The sequence below is a fragment of the Melopsittacus undulatus genome, chromosome 3, assembly GCF_012275295.1.
Source record: "Melopsittacus undulatus isolate bMelUnd1 chromosome 3, bMelUnd1.mat.Z, whole genome shotgun sequence".
Classification (NCBI taxonomy): domain Eukaryota; kingdom Metazoa; phylum Chordata; class Aves; order Psittaciformes; family Psittaculidae; genus Melopsittacus; species Melopsittacus undulatus.
The window spans coordinates 28,697,578-28,716,987 of NC_047529.1; positions in this window are offsets into that span (position 1 = coordinate 28,697,578).

The following is a 19,410-nucleotide window of genomic DNA, read 5'->3' on the forward strand; positions in this document are numbered from 1 at the left end:
GACTACCAAAAGCAGCAATACTGCACCCAGGAATGGGGTGCAGGCTCATCCAGTCTTACACACTGAGGTGGGGTTTACGCCATCAGCTTTTGCTTTGCACATGGGCTGCAGCCCAGCCTGTCTCACACAAGCACATTGCAGTGCTGCAGTCTTATTCCAGTTTCGCCTGTGATTCTCCATGCCACAGATAGCTGGTAATTGTGATGGTTACCCATCCAGGAGTGTTTGGAGACAACAGACCACAGGGGAGGACCTCACATTTACATGAGCTGCTCCAGGAGGTAAAACTCTTTGGCTTCAACATCCTTATCTGATCTGAAGCTATGCTAACATGGTCAGTAATGAAGTGATTTGAGAGTTCTGCCTGAGGATGCTGAAATCCTGTCTGGAATCAAGTGAAGACCTCATTGTGGGTCCTGGCCTTCAAAGGCAGGATCTCTTTCCTGAGGAGCACCAAGCTACTATCTCATTGTTCATACTAGCAGAGATTGCACCCTTCAGTACCTGGTGACTATGTTAATCTGATCATACAGAGATACAGAGTAGGTGAAGGAAAATTCTAGGAAAGAAGGTGATCTTTAGGCTGGGAAAGTTGGGGCTGTTCAGCCTGGAGAAGAGAAGGCTGCGTGGAGACCTCATAGCAGCCTTGCAATATCTGAAGGGGGGCTATAAGGATGCTGGGGAGGGACTCTTCATTAGGGACTGTAGTGATAGGACAAGGGGTAATGGGTTAAAACTTAAACAGGGGAAGTTTAGATTAGATATAAGGAAGAAGTTCTTTACTTTAAGGGTGATGAGGCACTGGAATGGGTTGCTCAGGGAAGTCGTGAATGCTCCATCCCTGGCAGTGTTCAAGGCCAGGTTGGATGAAGCCTTGGGTGCCATGGTTTAGTGTGAGGTATCCCTGCCCATGGCAGGAGGTTTGGAACTGGATGATCTTAAGGTCCTTTCCAACCCTAACTATTCTATGATTCTATCTAGCAGCCAAAATGGAACAGAGCAGGAAGTGGGTGTTTTAATGTCCCATTTCACATTCCAGTCATGTATAATGCTTTTTTTTTCCCTCCTTTTTGCTTTACTGAACAGCTAACATGAAACATTCCTTCAAGTTATACTTTCATAATGTCAAACTTTGTTTAATTTCCAGCTTTATTGAAAGAAAACTACAGACCATACTAAAGGGTATCTTGGGTTCCACTATAGTGTTGTGCATCTGTAGAGCCCTGAAGATTGTTCTTGAGATCACTCTTGGATGTGTTTAATCCAGAAGCGCAATGGTATTTTTAAAGGAATCGAGAGCCACCTTGTGGAGCTGGGATTCATGAAGGGGCTCCGAATAGTACTGATAGGAATGGCTACTCACTGCTAGGAATTCAGATCCAGTGGGATCCTGGAGGCTGTTAATCTCATAAGCATGTACATGTCTGCACATATTCAGTGAGTGCACAGTGCATCACACAGTTCCTTGGCTGACTAAAACTAGGCAGCAAAGAAATAAATACACTTGTGGGCAGTGGCAGGCAGGAATGTAAAACTGTCAGAAAAATGCAGAAAGCAGCAGAATCAGGGAAGCAAAGAAACGTACTCATTATGTCCTACACAGCCTTGGTGGAAAGGTGGTGGTGCTCATGGGGCATTTTTCACCATAAAATTAATTAAGTCCCCAAAAGTGCTGATAAATTTTGGAATCATTGTGTGTAGATTTCTGTCACACATTTATTTTCTTCTGCAGCCGTTCCTTAACATCAAGAATTAGGATTGCCAGAGCCCAAATACAGGCCTATGCTGTGTAATCAGAGAAATACCGAAGATGGGATCAATGATGGACATAATCCATAACTGGAAATATTCACCAGTCATTGTTCGTGTGTAGAAGTAAAGAGTAGTCTGGGGTTTTAGGATTGCAATAAGGGCTGTATAATGGTTCATTTAGCATTTCTCTCCCATCATTTCCTGCTATAAATTCTGAGCTGCTTGTCAGTATCAATATGTAGTTCTCAGCATGTGGTCTTAACAAAAAAGAGGTGTTTGATTGTTTAGTACCTATATGCAGCAGCAACTTTGTCTTCAGCATAAATTTTAATTAGATGATGTCTTTAAAATGTATTTTAATTTAAAAACCTAAAGAAACTCACAAAAAAAAAAGAAGGGACTGTGATTCTGGAGTAACTCTCCAGGTGCTAGAGAGCCTTTTCTGAGAAAAATGGTTGATAATCTGCTGGTAGTCAGTCTGGCTATTGAATCATGACACAACCAAGTCCAGAGAAGCACTTGAACACTGAGTAGTTTTACTTCTTTTACCCATCTTCTAGTGAGCTTTTGTAATAGGTTATACACTATCAGAGCTCTAAGTTAAATTACATTTCAAAAAAGATACCACTTTTGAAATTCTTGTTAGCCAAACAGCCATTAATATCCCAAAGCATGCTATGAAGCAAGTAGCATGTGAAAGCCACCTGAGAAGTCATTCTTTTTAGGCCAAGTCTTAACAGATAAGCCCAGCATATCCTTTATGCTTCATAGAGTTTGAGAGTTTAGTTTTGTTCAAACATTGTTTTGGTAAACAGGATATATCTGTTGGTATCCTTAATGGTTGCTTCAGAAAAGTTTATTTTGTTTCCCCAGTAACTTAAATGTAACCATATTGTAGAATCATAAAATGGTTTGGGTTGGAAGGGACTTTTCACTAGACCAGGCTGCTCAAAGTCCCATCCAACCTAGTGTTGAACACCTCCAGCGATGGAGCAGCCACAGCTTCTCTGAGCAACCTGTGCCAGTGTCTCACCACCCTCATAGTCAAGATATATCTAATATAAATCTACTGTCTTCCAGCTTAAAGCCATTTTATATATATGGTAACATATGGTAGTAGGAGAAAATTCATAAAAAGACTATAGCAAAGAATCATATTCTGTTTTTAAAAATATGGAAATCTCAGAAAAACTTTGCATCTTTTTTTTTTTATCATACTTTATTCCATCATGCTTCCAAGAGGCCATGGTACATGGATACATACAGCACTGGGAGGGGGTTTCCAATGTTTGCTCCAAAAAATACGTGATAGATTATTACACATTAGAATACCTAGAGGTGAAGGACAGCTAAATCTAGAAGAAATAGAAATTAACAGAATGCAAACCCCCATCTTCAGAATGTTTCCAAGCTTTAGACTCAAGTCTGCATTTCCAAGTTGTCTCTGTCAGAAGAATGCAGAAATGTTCAGGAGAATCAGGAAGAACCAGTAGGATCACCCTAGCCAGGATGCTGTGCTTTTTAAGACTGACATGTGTGTTCAAGGTTGAAAAACTTGGTTGAAAAATGCCATTCTAAAGTAGACATGGTGCTGGCAAATTGAATGTTCTGCAAAGAAAATTAAACTGCAAATAGTATTTAATACACCATTAAAATAAAGAAAAACATCTCTTTCTTAATTGCTATTCCCCACCCACAATACACAGCTTTTATGATAGTTTTATTGTAAATACTTAAGCAGGATTGTAGAGTTTAAAAGGAGAGTTTAGAAACATGTGTTTTCTAACAACAACATTTTTAAAAATTACAATTAAATTTCTAGGACCCCCTGCAGTTTATGAACTAGTTTTTAAAGGGGAAAGCTATAAAAAGTAGTTGCGATTGCTATTATAATAATAAAAATGAAAATATAGTGCAGTAGAGACATAGGTTTGCTTTGACTTACAACCTTGTTTCCCCAGTGGCTTTTGCCCTCCTTTTCTCACCATCTCTTTTTCTGTCATGTCTTTCTGAAGAAAGAAAAGGTCACTAACCCTATTCAAAACTTCATTAAGCCTGTAAGTTACAGCATGCTATGGCACCTAGACAGCTTCACACTAGTATCAATATATTGTGCCTCAGAAAGGTCCAGTGCTGTTTTGAGCTCACCTGTGCACTGGGGCATTTGTGGTGTGGTGCTACTAAACAGACCGTAACAACAAGGGACAGAGCCATGATGGTTCCTTTTTATCTCAGCCCTACATAACATCCTTAAAAGAACTTATTTCTGTAGATACACAAAAAGCTCACAGAGGAAAGCTTTTCTTCTGCAATCCTGAGGACTGGACTTCTTCATTCCAGGTATTGATTTTATGATGGGGACACCAAAAGTGCATCTGGCCAGGACTGAGATGCACCTGAGATTCTGTGAGGACCTTTTTGAGTATAGCAAATTGAATTGCATCCCTGTTTTATCAGTGCAGTTTTACCAAATTTTTGGCTTGAGGATGCATTTATAGAGGTGATAAAGTGATTGTAATCTGGAGAAAAACACTGAAACAATTTTTTAAGAGCTTTTGTGCAATGAGGATGAAAAGAGGAAAGCTAGGGATGGGTCACATTTTCTTCAGCTTATTGATACGTTTCATCTTAAGACTTTTTAGTTTTTAAACAATGGCGTTTTTACTTGAGGACAGTGATTATGACTGGAAATTGTCCACCTGGTGGCCTTTTAGTGCTGTTAAAAATACTTCTTGTTTTCATGATTTCAAATATTTGGATGTTTGTTAAATTATAAGATTCAAGATCCCATCCAAAGCCCATTAAAGACAGTGGAAAGTCTTCCACTCATTTCAGTGGTTTTTGATCATGCGCTCTTGGACACTGACTCGGGCTCAGTGTATGTATTCACACTGTAGCAATTATCACGGAAGAACGTATTTAGCCTTAGCTCACCCTTGGGAAACAGAAGTATGGCTGTCACCACTTGCAGATGGATCTGTAGATCTGCACAGAACAAGTTCTCTTAGATCAGCACACAATCCTGCAGCACGTAATTCTGGAGTGATAGCTTACTATTGCATCAGAGATTTCTTTCCCTGCTGTGGTGTTGTTTATTTAATTATTTATACCTTCTTTTCTCTTCCTGGCATGTGAAGGACTTATAAATAAGTAATTTTCTTACAGCCCCTACTTCTTGGGTCAGTCTGCACACAGAAGATGTTTTACATTTGCTGTAGAGGTTTAAAAAGATAGTAATTCTTTTTCCCTATCCCTACAGCCTACCTAGAGCACCTTGTCAAATGAGTTTTCCTCAGAAGAAGCTTTGAAACTTGGAAGGTGGGATGCAAATCCCCGACACATGGAATGCTCTGGGAATCCCACCCTTGCCCTGAGGAAAATCCAGCACATATCTAGGAAATAAAATCACCTTTTCTCAGTGGTCTGATCATGCTCTGAAGGTAGTGTATGAAATTGTGTGGCATCATGGAGCAGGGATTTGGGGCTTGATTTTACTCGGGGCTTGATTTTACCATTTTTGTTCGTAGTCAAATAGATGTTTGCTTTCTCACATAACTGTAATGTGTGGTGGAAAGGCCACGTGTGCATATTACTGCTGCATTCACAATCCTTTTTTTCTTTCTTCTCTTTAGCCATGCACATAAGACACTATGCGCTAATTCAAGAGTATACCCAAGATAGGGAAGGGGTAATTTACTGATTTAAAAATTCTAATGTACTCTAAGTATCCTTCACAGTTGTTGGAAAGGAAGAAAAAGGAGATCTGAAAGTCAGGCCAGGAATCTTATTTTCATCTATCTCTGGCCATATGACAAGGGCAAGCAAACCCAAACAAAGGCATAAACAGCCTACACCCATCCCCAGAATTGCTCACACCATTTAGGCAATTTAGAGCAGTAAACAAAGATAAGCGATCTGCATAGAAGCAGCTTTAGTTGACCACAAATGGATACCGCTGTTTAATTCAACCTGCTCTCACCTAAACAAGTTTGTTTTCTCAGCAGTGTTTATTTGTACTAGGGAGTGCTAGGGAAAAGATTCCATCCTCCTCCAGATTATCTGCTACAATGTTGTGAAAATTCAGTATTTCCCCAGCCTGAGAATATATTCCTCCTACAGATACACTCTATTTTGTGGTCTTGCCAGCATTTGTTCATTGGTTGGTTTTTTTTTCCTGTAGCTCATAGCTTTTTGCTGGGATGTGAGCTGATCTCTGAAATGAGAGAAGCCCTACAAAGCTTCCTCAGTCTGGAAGGGAAACCCCATCTGATCAGCATTTCTGTCTCAAGAGGCAGGGAATGAGGAAGGAGAGATAAGGCATAAGTAAGAAGTAAAAAGGTTTGAAAAAAATGAATTGAGGGACGGTGGCAGGGAAATTTTTTCCCCTTTTTATAAAACTGCTGCTGCTGAAAAATTGAAATGTTGAGGGGAAAATTAATGCAAGCTTTTGGGTGAAATAGTTTTGTAAATCCACAATGAAATAATTGCTAGGGTAAAAAGTTGAAAATTACAGACACTTCCAGTTGTCAAAGTGTTTTCCTGTAGCTCACACATGTTTCAGTCTTTTTCACTTTCCTGTGAAAACATGCAGTATGATTAGGCAATAGCACATCTCTTGTGATCCTACTGGCTTGGATGTTGGAGGCCACATTTACTGTCAATCCTTACTTAGTTGTAGCTTGGTTAACCTCTTGGGTATGGGAAATCAGTAGCAAAAAAGCCCATTCATTCCAGGTTGCTGTCATCTGTCTTCCTTCTTGTCTTTCTGTGCAACACCAGACCTGGGAAGATGGAATAAAGGAGCCCTTGGTGTTTTCCCCTCTGTCTGAAGTTTCATGGACTCCCTGAGTAGGCAGAGGAGGACACCTGGGGCTGGATGGGTGTGTAGAGAAGGGCTGGTGTACAGGCTGGAAATGGAAAGGGGAAACAGATGTAGGATGAGAATGCATCAGGGACTGCATTCCAGAAACATGCGGGGTATCACAGTTCTCCCCTATCTACATCCAAGGACAAGAAAGTCTTGGAAATATCAAGAGACAGATCAAAATCCACAACTTCTTCTCCAAAGAAATATGGGCTAATTGCCTGACACTTAGGACCTGGTTCATGAGCTTTGAACTTTTGGGGTGATAGTCCTTGAGATATCTCAAGCTTAGGCAAAGTAGTGAGAAATTGTCTATTTTTGCCTCTCTCCTGTAAGCCAGTGCATTCTTTAACCTGGCAAACAAAAGGTTTGCACATACAAGGGAAATACATGAAATTGGTGCAGAATTAGCACCTGACGTGAAAATCTGTCCACCTTCCACCCTTACTGATTCGCAAACTCATGAGAAAAAACAGCACATGGTTTATTAGCTAGCCTTGTATTTATAAACTTGCAGGAAGGTTCTTTCAACAAGATTATATAATAAAGTATGTTAAAATAATCCATTCTCAAAGCAAGTCTGAAATAACTTTGAAGCACAGGCTGACAGCAGAAAGTACTTGTATGTGACCCTTAGCTTCAAAAGAGTTAAGGTGTTGGCAAAGGCACAGAGATTATCTCCACCCACTCAGGAAAACATACATGGCTGAGTAGCTCTGTAGCAGCGCACAGGGAAACAAAACCGTCTAGCCCAGAATTATCCCTGTGAAGGAAAAAGTACACTCTGGTGGGTAGCAGAGAGTTTCTGACCTGGCAAAGAGACCAGAGACCTGCAGTCACTTCTGAATGTGCCCCATCGTTGCATCTCCATCATTCTTTGGGTAGGGTGTAATCATCGAGAGAAAGAATGGCTTGAACATACACACAATCTGGCTATAAAAATGATGGAAAATATGATCCAGTTTTTTACAGCTTCCCCTGATGCTGACAGTCCGTGTGTCCCATACAGATGCTGATCAGCTGCTGTGGAGCACACACCAGCATCTGGGAAGATGCTGCTGGGGTGTGCTGGGCTGGCAGACCTGCAATGTTCCTGCTCCCTGGCTTTGCTAGCACTTCCCAGACAAATATGGTTATGCACTCCTTGCTCCAAAGACTTCAGCATTAAAGAAGCTGAAATAATACGTGAGGAGACTGAGGAGAAGCAAAATTAACTATTTATATATATGTGTATGTATATTTAATATGTAGCTGCAATTCTCATAGCTTTCTACTCAACCATCACTTTCTGGGAATATCTTGTATTAAGAAGCAGGGCTTGAGGATGGATTAACACACAGTTTAAATATTCTCCGGGGCTAACTCAGAAGAACATTCCCACTAGAACCAGAAAACACAGAATATTTTTATAAGTCTTTGTCTGAGTCAGAAAGATACAGAGAAATTCATGTTTGCTACTTATTTTTGCAACTTGTCTGTTCATGAATCATTAATTGATTGTCACTGAACCCCAGGGTCTGTCATGTTCTTTCTAGCTGGGATGCTTCTTATCAGGAGAGCTTGAGGTTCCATTAGAGATGTGGTCACTGTGGTCAATACACAGTGATTGGGCAGGAATCTGTCGTTGCTGGCATGCATATGCAAACTGGGTCCTCTTTACTGCTCACCTTCCCTGTTCTCAGAGAAGGGTGTTCACTCCTTTTCTCTCCTGGTCAATCTCATCAGCAGCCTTTCAACCCCAAAGGCAAAGCAAAGCACCTGAGGGAGAGAATTTCTCAACTCTCAGGATTTTCACTATAAAGACCCTTTCAGAAAAGCTGACAACCCCTTGCAAAGTTTCCTATTTACTCCCACCTCTGGCCTTCTTTTCCCAGGTACTGCTGCATGGAAAAGCCATCTGTGGCTAAGAAGCAGTGGTGACAGCCACCAGCATCCCAGTGCTGGGGAAGACCTGGTGGAGTGCTTTGATGTGGATGGCAGGAGGCTGCTGAGGCCCAAAACTGTCTGTCCACCTGCATTCAGGTGTCAAGTGTATTTAGGATCTCACTGATATGTCTCTATCCAAACTCACTCATATTTGGGTTTCTGCAGTGTACATTTTTGGTGTTGCCATCAGCACCCTCACTCAAAAGGTGCACCCAGTACTCTCATTTCAGCTTATCAGGAACATCTATAATAAAGTCAAGCTCCTAATTTCAATCATTTGGATCATATTTGGGTTAGATGCCTAAAGCAGGTAGTGTGATAAACATGCCCTGCTCCCAAAGTGATAGGAACTGCTGGAACAGTATACCCTTATTTCTGTAATTGCCTGCCTTCCTGCTTATACAGAAAGATGTATGATAGTTTAAAAACCACATATTTCTCAGATGCTTGTCTGAGAAAGTATACAAAAAAATCATATCTGTTCCCATTTCGTTTTCTAAGCACCCTTAATGCCAGGGAGGAAACTTGGTTTTTGTGAAGGTTTCCTGCAGCACATGAGCACATGGTGTTGCTGTTGTAGTTCCCCGTCTGCCTTGCTGCAGTGACTGCTGTTAAACCTGCCCTAAGGAAATTCTGTTTCTCCCTTCCCACCCCCTACACTGGTAGTTTTTCTTTGCATATTACAGTTTCTAAAGCATCAGTTTGGATACACACTGTATACTTTTAAATCACTTTTCAGTGCTTTCAAGGGAAATCAACTAGGAAGCTCTATATACTGTGACAGAAGTTTGGTTTGGCTGCTGTATTGCATTGAGGCTTGTGTCATTATGTTGCCTTGTATAACACAGATTGCCTTCCAATACATCTTATGCTTCCACACATTTGTTTGCTTGATTGCCAAACTAGAAACAAGTAAATATGGTGAAACAAATACAAACAGGACAAAGGAGTTCTCAAGCTTTTAAATGTTGCCCTGGTTTGCACAAGTCGTGCAGCTGCGTGCAGTCCTGGAGCGGAGCTGCAAGGCTGGCTGTTGGCCATCAGCTGCTGCAGAGCCATCAATACAACCAGTGTTTTCTGCGTCCTTTATAAATAACAGCTATGGGGAGTTTGGTGATGACATTCTTGAAGCAAGAGCTTAACAGAGATCAGAGGGCTTCCCTTAAAAAAAAAAAAAAAAGAGAAAAATAAGTAGTTCAGAGAATGGGAAGCAATAAAGAAGTGTCAATATGTGCATACCTTCTGCTAGTTTCACTCCTACGAACAAAACAAGATGCATAAATCATTCTCTTCATGCTGGAAAAAAGGTGCAGCCCCAAGACTAATAGTAATTGTATAACCTGTGACTTCAGCATTTTACCAGTATGTAGAAACATGCATCCTGCTGAAATGTTGATGGGAGTGACTAAGCCATGTGCATGCAACAGCTCCTACAGTTACTGTGCTCATGGAGCTGCGTCATCTCACAGCCTGTAGACAGACACCTTTGTGTTGTGGTGAGACAGTGGGTTAGATAGAAAATTGTGCTGTCTTGTTAAGGCAAGATTCCAGCATTTCAGCTGGATAATATTGGATGGTGGGCAGAAGCAGCATGTGGAGAAGAGGCGTAAGATGTGCCTCAAGAGGAGAGCTTCAGCTCTTCTCTTCACAGCTTCCTTTGGGTGGTTTGGGTGATAAGGATGGCAAACAAAGCAGGCTGCCTGGGACAGGGTGCAGGTCCTTTCCAGCTCTTGCCAAAGTCCTTTCCAGCATCTTAGCTGACTGGAATGGAAAAGGCCATGTCCTTTATGCTAGAGAGTCACTGCCTCAGAGACTCTGGAGTCTCTAGGGGTTATAATATGGGAGTTATTCTCAAAAGAGTACCCCTCCTGGAGGTGGGAGCTGCATCTGCAAGAAAGATGCAGGTTGATGTCTCCTAACACACTTCTCAATATAAAAAGACACTCTGCAACTTCCAAGCAATACAAATAAAGATGCTCATGGCATATTGTTTTTAGAAAAAAATCTTTTTCCATCTCAAATTGTGTATCTAAGAGATCACAAAGTCCAAATTCATTCTGCATAACTTTTGCATAGTAATTCTGCTTTTCAATCTGAGGCAGTAAAACCATCTAATAAACAAATTCTTGTACTTAGGGTAAATGTATGTATCTGGATGCCTCCCAGTAAACAAAATCATGGAAACACATTAATATCATACATTGCATTATGCAGGTTAATTTATCCTTAAATAGACCATTAAATATATATTGGTTTTAAATGACAACATTCATACCCAGTGAAGCTCTGCTGATAAACCATGTATAGCAGAAGCAGCTGCATAAATATATTTTAATTGAGCCCCTAAGCAAATGGCTACAGTAATGAATCATTTGCCATGTGTCCAGATAATAGAATTGGGCTGAATTCCTAACTGATGCAATGCCACCATCTTCAGAACATCTTGTTTAGTTCATTATACTTAGATAATTTGTTACCTGCACTTGACAACACATTTTAAAATTCTCTAGAGGTGTATGTGCAGCTTTATATCCCAGTTCTGGAAAACTGCACGGTTTGTCTTAACAAAGATCTTTCTATAGGAATAAGGGTTTCAAATTAGGTGTTTCTAAGGGTTCACTTATTTCAGCTTTCTGGTGTATAAATAGCTCAGGGGCCTGCTGGACTGCAGGTAGCTATCCCAGTCATTGATGGATGAAGTATGAATGGAAATGTAATCTTCTACTGTCATCTTGATTTTTTTTTCTTTATTTGAATCCCAGTATTGCTTTCGTGCCAGTGTTCCATTAAATATATCATTGATTTATCTGGGCTGTACTACAGAGACTGACAGCAGAAATTCATTACACATTTTAAATTCTGTGGGCTCGTATCTCCTGCTCAATGTTGAGCTATAAGCAGACACTTTTTTAATGCATTTGGCCGCCCTGAATTTTTTTTTTCCCAGAGTCTGGGATTTCCACTCCTTTTAGTTTTATTGATTTGCTTTGCAAGTGTGGAAGTGCTAGGATTTTTGTCAGTTTCCAGTTTACACATAGTTTTACTGAGGCAATCATCAAGGTGAATTCATGGCCATTGTTTTTAAGGAAAAAACCTTTGCCAAACTAGGTAGATTTGGAAGAATTCTTTCCAAGCATAGAGCTCAGAGCAAAGAACAAAAGGTATTACTCTCATGTTTGGCCAGAATTACAAACTGTTACTATTTGAGCAGATTCAATAATACTGTTGTCAGTTTGGGAGCTCGGTGTGATTTAACTGCCAGTGGCACTGAAACAAGTGTGCCCAGCATCCCAACAGCCAGCCCTGGGGGTCCCTGGGCAAGGTTTGTGTGGCACAGTCCTGAACATGCTCTTCTCCCAGCATACGTCTATCTGACTTATATATTCAGCCTTTCCTGACAGCTGGGTCCAGACACGATAAATCCCATGGAGCAGGGAACTGCACCGGATGTGATTCAGATCGGGAGCTATGGGCTACCCAGCCTCCACATTCATGTCATATTTCTTAATTTACTTTGTGTAAAACTGCAGTTGAAGACCCCAGTTAGAAAACTCTGGTCCACTAGCATCAATAGGGATTATCCCCAAAACAAACCCTAAACCCAGGCTTGCAAAGGCCACTCTTTTATCTGCCTTCCAGGCATTTTTTCTTTCTGGTCAACTTTCCCTGAACCCAGGAGGAGCAGAATTGTGTTAAATGTGTGGTATGATTGACTGCAGGAGCTTCCTCGGTGGCTGTACTTTATTTTTCAATAATGCAATTCTCAAGGCTTCATCTGGAATTTGGGTAGTTTATCTCCTGATCCGATGAATTGTGGCCTTTGCCAGCTATTTGTCATCTCTTACTACCATTTGAAATATAGAAATACATTTTAGAGAGGGGCCTTTTCTATTTTTATTTTTGGCAGCTTGGTAAAGTCTTTTATTCCAGTAGCAACATAACAGAGCTGTGCTTGATGTGTTGCAGCTACCTCTAAGCTTTAAGACTGGGGATGTAAAGATGTTCTTTGGCTCAACATAAAGTACAGCCACATATGGAAAGCATAAATGGTCACAAAAGCTTCTTGATTTAAGAGGTGGTACTTATTTTATTTTTACTTAAGCTCTCTAATTTCCTGAGTGTCATATATTTGCTGCGATGAGCCCTGTTTTGCTTCTTACTGCAGTAGAGAAAGCCATGGCTGGGGGATTGAAATTCATGGGTCAATGAAAGGGTTTTCATGGTGAGATTTGTGATAGCAGGCTGAATAGTGCAGCATAAAGGTGAAGATTCATTTATAGTTGTGGAAAATAGATTACTTTCTTCTCTCCAAAGCTGTATGTTTAGAATTACTAAAATTTTCCCTGGCTTTACACACGGTGTAATCCTGCTAGCTGTTCTATCATTATTGTTATTTTGGACAAGGTTTATGTATAGAAATAATTGCTTCATTTTACTTTTGTCTTTAGCACTTTGGCTTAGTGCAGTGGACAGGACTACATTTTCCTGCATGTCTAATTTATGAACTCAGTAGATTCTGTCCCCTTTTTTTGGCTGTGAAACTTCTGAATTTCTTGCCAGAAACTTTAGTGCTTACCTAGTAAAACTCATGCCAGGATTCAACAACTCATGTGATTTGCAAGATCCTATCAATCAAAGTCATGAAGGCATGATGCTGTTAAAGCCAGTTAGTAGATATATACACCCTATTGCTGCCTGGCTTTTGCTGCAATGTGTTTCTGATACACTTGTCCATTAACACTCTTCTTGCAGTATGTAATATATTAGGTACAGCTGATGTGAAAAGGGAAGGCCCACACAGGGTCTAATTAAACTGCTGAAGATGCGAGGATTTTAGTTGTTCTTCAAATCAAACAATACTAAAAAAAATATTCAATCCTTTATATGTTTTAATCTGTAATCTTTTATAACACAACTAAATAATCTACTAACATTCAGATTTTTTACCAAAGCCCTAATGAAAAGTAGAATGCACGTAATCAAAACATACATATACATAGAATGCTGCTCTTTAGCCAAGAACAATACCCTAGAATGCTTTTTGTCTCCATCTGTATATGTGTCTCAAGGTTAAGAGTTGCTGTGCAAGGTGGCTGTTTAAGAAGCCTGACTATAAAAAACATCTCGAGTCTACAGAGGACAATATGTTTAGTGCACAAAAATAAATACTCATGTAAAATTGATTGGGGAAAAATTTAAATAAGATAATTATAGTTATAAATCCAGTGGAACAGTGGGATGAGAACAGCACGGTCTGATTAGATGATTTGCAAGTTGATTAGTGATCCTTATATTTTCTTCCACCATTTAATTGCCCCTGTTGGTCTTACTTGGCCTGATGAGTGATGGCAAGGCAGAATTTGTCACCTAATCACACAGACAGGTGCTTGGAGAGAAAACTGTATCATTGCAATGGATATCCAAACTCTTCTCAAAGCTCTCTTTACAAGGGATTTTCAGCTTATTTTGGTCCAAGATAACTTTATTTCCCAAGACTCTGTGATGTATACCAAACAGTGTTTCTGTCTTCTCAGTCTAGTAACTGTGGCTGACTTGCAGGCAGCAAATTACTGCTTTCCATTGGACGGTCCTGGGGGTTTGCTCCTCATGCATAAACCTACTTCTGGAAACAAAGATTTTTTTGTGCAGTAGTGCCCAGACCTTTTTGCTGGGTAGCTCCCAAGTCCTTGGTGATGGCAGAGCAGGGTGATGCACCCTGCATTTTCATGCAATGCAAACTGATCTCCCAGCACCCAGTGGACCCTATTTCATGGGGATGAGGAAGGCTGCTGGTACCCCCATTTTACATCCTGATTCTCTTAGGAAAAAGCAATAAACCAAGGAGAAGAGGATGCAAAATAAAGAACTTTTTTTTTTTTCACTTCTTTCCATGCTCTGGAGTTATTTTCACCCTTTTCTATCAACAAGCATAACCCTAATGGCAAGAGTCACTGCTTTCATACCTCAGTGTGAACCGTGAAGACCTGTACAGTGTGAAGATCTGCACAGTGTGCATATGTGTGTGTTTACACTCACTTCTGTCAGGCAGATTAATAACTCCTGCTAATCATGGCAGGCACAAGAAAATAATATTTCATGTAAGCTTTCTAACTGAATATGGGAACTACAACCACACAGTCCAGCAGCTGGGTGATGCAACCAAATAAATCTTGTCTCCTAGCAGCAGCTTGGGCTCCAGTGACAAATGCACAGAGTAGAAAAATAAACCAAAACTGAGAGCAGAGAGTTTTGCTGGAATTTCTTGTCAGTGTTATAGACACATCTGAGGGGAAAATTCAAACATCAACAAAACAACAAATAGCAAAATTAGGCTTAACTCCAGCCATCAGTAATGTCCAGCAGTTATTGGTAAGTCACAGCCTTGTGTTGCATTTCTACATGTTAGCTCAGAGGCAGGATGATCCCTCCAGAGACAGCTGCCTGGAACGTGTTTGAGAGCATCTGTATTGTGTGTCTGATCCACCTCCTTGGACTTCCAGCCAAGTCCAGCACCTTCATCTTTGCAATCCAGCAATCAATAGGGGTCAGTGATTGCATAAAAATATGACCCCAAACCTTGGGACTTCTGGTGATGTAACTCTCAGTGTTTATGGAGCATTCAGCAGCTATTCATGGCATGAATCAGTGCAATCATACTTGCCTAGTAAGCATTACTGTAGGAAGGCCTCCACCCACAGCAGCGCTTTGCTGGGGCTGAGCTCACCACCACCAGCAGTTTCAAAAGGCAGACTGCAAAAGCATTTCAAAGCCAGAGTTGGGACACTCAGTCCTTTCAAAAATAATTGAAACTTTAGGTGTCTGACTTCTATACGCTTTCTTACCTCCCATGAACTGCTTCAAGAGAAAGTCAGCAGCACCATACAGGATGAAATACAATGTAAAGCAAGGACTTAATGCAAAATATTTATCAGGTAGGTTCGTCTAATGCAGCTTCAGGCATTCAAACTTTGCTGTCTAAGTTTAAGGTAAGTCCCATACACAGGTCATTCATCTAATTCTAAAATACCAAGTCACAGCATCCTGTATCTTTCTACTGACTATAAAGGAAACCTAAGGTTGTAAACACCCAACTTACCTTTTTCTTCACCATAGTTACCTGGCTTAAAGGTACCAGGGATCAGCTGATCCTCTCCTGTCTGTTGCCTGTCAGCAGATTAATTACAAGCTTATAGCAAAACAAACAAATAAATTAATGCATGACCCTTTTCTTATTCTTGTAATCTTCAAAGCCCTTCAGGTTTTTCTGAACTGTATTCTGATTCTTCTGCCTTTATCAGTGACAAATGTCATTAGCACTGGAATGCTTTTAAGGTCAAGTTTACTAATAAAAATAGTAAGTTGATTCCAAGATCAGTTTTTTAGTAGCTATCTAAATAGTTGTCTGCCACCCCAATAATTTATTTAGCTACCATTTCCATTTCAGTAAATTTTTCACCTGCTTTGGATCTGTTCCTCATATAGTTGTTTCTGAAGTGACATTGTATGAAATACTTTACTGAAAATAAGATGACAAAAAAACTGGGGACTTTCCCTGCTAAGAATCAATTAAGCTTATCAGAGAAAGATAGCAGAGTAGTGTTGTATGACCTACCTTCGATTAAGCTGTGCTAAACTATACTCTCTTTTGTCTACCTCTGCTGACTGTTGAAATCAAACTAACATTTGGTGTTGAGCTAAATCAAAATTGTCATGCTTTCTAAAATATAGAAGCTATTCTTATTCTTCTCCCAGCACCCATTCCTGACTTAACATATCAATATACGAGTTTTAGCAGGTTCCTGCATTGGTTCTTTCAGGGTTTCACATAGAGAAGGAACTGCCACCCTTGTCTGAAAATATCAAGCCCTTAGATCTTTGTTTCTGCCCCAGATGCTCTCCCATTCCCATGAGTCATGGGCTTTGCCCCACATGTCACCCTGCTTACTAAAAACTGAAGCAAAGTTTTCATTTTGGTTTTGGCCCATGCTTAGGATGTCTTTAACACCCACCCCCAGTCTTTACGCAAAGTCCTCTTTTTTGCTCTCTGTTTATATGACTAAAGAGCATTTTACAACATGTTTTTAATTTCCTTTGCAAGGTCTAACACAGACCAGCTTTTGGCAGATCTCACTTTCTCCCCACACTTTCTGACCTGCAAGATGCAATTTTCCATGTTAGTCAGCCCTTTTTACTTTCATTTCTTGCAGGCTCTTTTCCTACTTCTCATATCCTTTACAAGGTGGATTGTCATCAACTGGGTCTGGAGTTCTTCTCTGTGAGTTTTTTCTCCTTCCCAAAATGCAGACCCATTTATATGTCTTTGACTACAGGAATCTCCTTTACATTCAGGTCTCCAAGTTCCTCAGTTCAGTTGACTTCACTGCTTTGAAATTTAAAAAAGCCAAACATGAGAACCCACAAAAACAAAGATTTGTTTATCTTTCCATTCAGTTTAATCAAAATCCTCTATGATCTCCTAGATCAGGGCTATTTTCTACAGCAACCTCTTCTGTAACATCCTCACTATGTATGTCTAAATTACCACTATCTCCTGCAGGCTCAATAAATATCTGGTAGAAAAGAAGTCTGTCAGCAGTCCAGCTTCAAAAACATTTGAGCTCTGTCATCACCCATAGCCTCAGTTTATTACCAATCTCCTGCTGCTCTCATCTATTTCTAGGAACAGGAGGTCTCCCGCAGGTCCTGTTGACTGTCTAATACTATTCCATTATTCCATAGCCACAGCCAGATTCTGTCTAGGAGATCTATGGTGGATCTATGCTACTGTTGTAGTGATGTAGTTTTACAGTGCTTTTCAGGAAGACAGCAGACCTTGATTAATTTTACTGTATCACGCTTTTCTTTCTTTACACACTACCACATCAGAGGTGTATGGTGCTTTTCTGTTACCCCTACCTTCGTGTCCATCTGTCCTGAGTATTGCCTTCCTTTCTATGCCTGTACTCCAGCCAGAATGGACATCTCATCATGTTTCTTTCAGCCCTGTAAATGCCTGGCTGTAGGTCCTACACCAGAAGATTTGGCTCCTACATCTCACTGCATGGGCTTGTTATGTATTGTCCAAGCAGTCAGCTCTTGTGCCTCAACCTCTCTCAATTTCCTAGCAAGCAAAATCGTTCCACTACCTTTTGCTTACCTGGCCACCCTTCTTGTGAATATAACTTTGTGCTTTCTCCTTGCTTTGCAGATTCCTATCTTGGATATATATGGGTTTGCTTTTTTTTCCTTCTTCCTCACTTATTCCATTTTAAGTTTCCTACATATTAACCTAGGGTGAGATAATTTGAGTCTGTTCCAGCCTTAACCCCAGCACTTTGATACTCTGTATACAAAGGCAGTTCAGCCACTAAAGACAATTTTCCTTCTGTGGAAGCTTTCCAGTAATTGAATGTGCTGAAACTATCCTTTCTAGCTCTATCCCTGAGCTATTTGTTGGTTTTGTTAGCCTGACATGCTTTTACCTTTTCTTGCTAGGAACTCTGAGACTTGAACTACAGATCATTTAAGCAAACATAAGTCACTTCACAAAAAACATTGCTGGCTGATTTCTTCTCTTGGAGCTTAAAGAGATCTAGAAATGTACCTACACATTGTTCTCACCAGAGCAGTGACAAATAAAAACAAGATTCAGAGAAAAGGTGCAAATTAAAGCAAATCTGTGTCATTCTTAAAATATTTCTTCCTGTATTTCTGAAGCTTTACACATGCAATCTGATGTAGCTGCTTTATGTTACCGATAACTTCCCATTTGACATGCTACATCAAAGGAGTTGTTCCCTTGTACAGCTGTTAATGTGACGTACTCTCTTAAAATGTTAAAGAGGTGAAACTTATACTTGAAATGTCTGCCTAAAATGGCATATGCTTCATTAAATATACATTTGGAAATTAGAAGGTTGCTCTAAATGAGTATATGTTGTCAAATATTTAAGATAGAATCAATAGACAGCCTTCCTAAGTTTCACATTAAGTAATAAAAAATATTAAATGAACAGTTTGTAGTAGTTTCCTACACAAGGCTTTCCAAGAGTCAGCACTTAATGCCTTCTTTGATACACGTACATTAATTTAATATGTATGTTTTGCCTAAGAACATGAATAAGTCATTCCTTTTAATGTTTTCATTTGCATGTTTAATTTGAGTATGGGAATCAGTGGAAACACACTTAAATGCTTATGCTAGTTTATTCACTTTGTTTTGAAAATTGGTGCGTGCAGCATGGGCGAGAAAGAAGTCATCTAGGTAGAAGCAAAGTTGATGGGAAAGTAGGTTGGAATTTACTCACACGTTCTCCATGCAGTGGACAAGGGGTCAAATCTGCAGGGAAATCAGTATTTTCTAATGCATTAGAATGGGATTTAAAAAGAAAGACAACATGGTCAGTACCGGTTTCTATAAAAACAACTTAATTAACTACATTTCCGTAGTTACATGTTTCCTGGCCCAGCCCTGCTTTAAGAACTATCATGCCTGCTTCCACCCAAGTGCAGAGAAATCATACTGTTTATGGAGGCAGAACTGAGGCTTTCATGAGCATCTGTGGGCATTTTGACTTTCAACTACAAGATCATGATTCTTCTTCCATAATTCTCTGAAAGTGCCCACTCCATGGGAAGTTCAGGATTTCTTTAAAAGCTATTTGAAGAAGCCATAGAATTTCTGTAGGACGTTTCTGGAACTGGTATTTTTGAACAAGCATGTTGTAACAAGCTGTGTTAGGAAAAGGATATTGCTTCCTATTAATTTATAAAACATGATCAAAAACCATAAGGAGGACCTATCTTTTTTTATTATATCATGGAAGGTTTGTGAATGGGCAGATTAAGGGAAATGGAAGGGAGGGAGT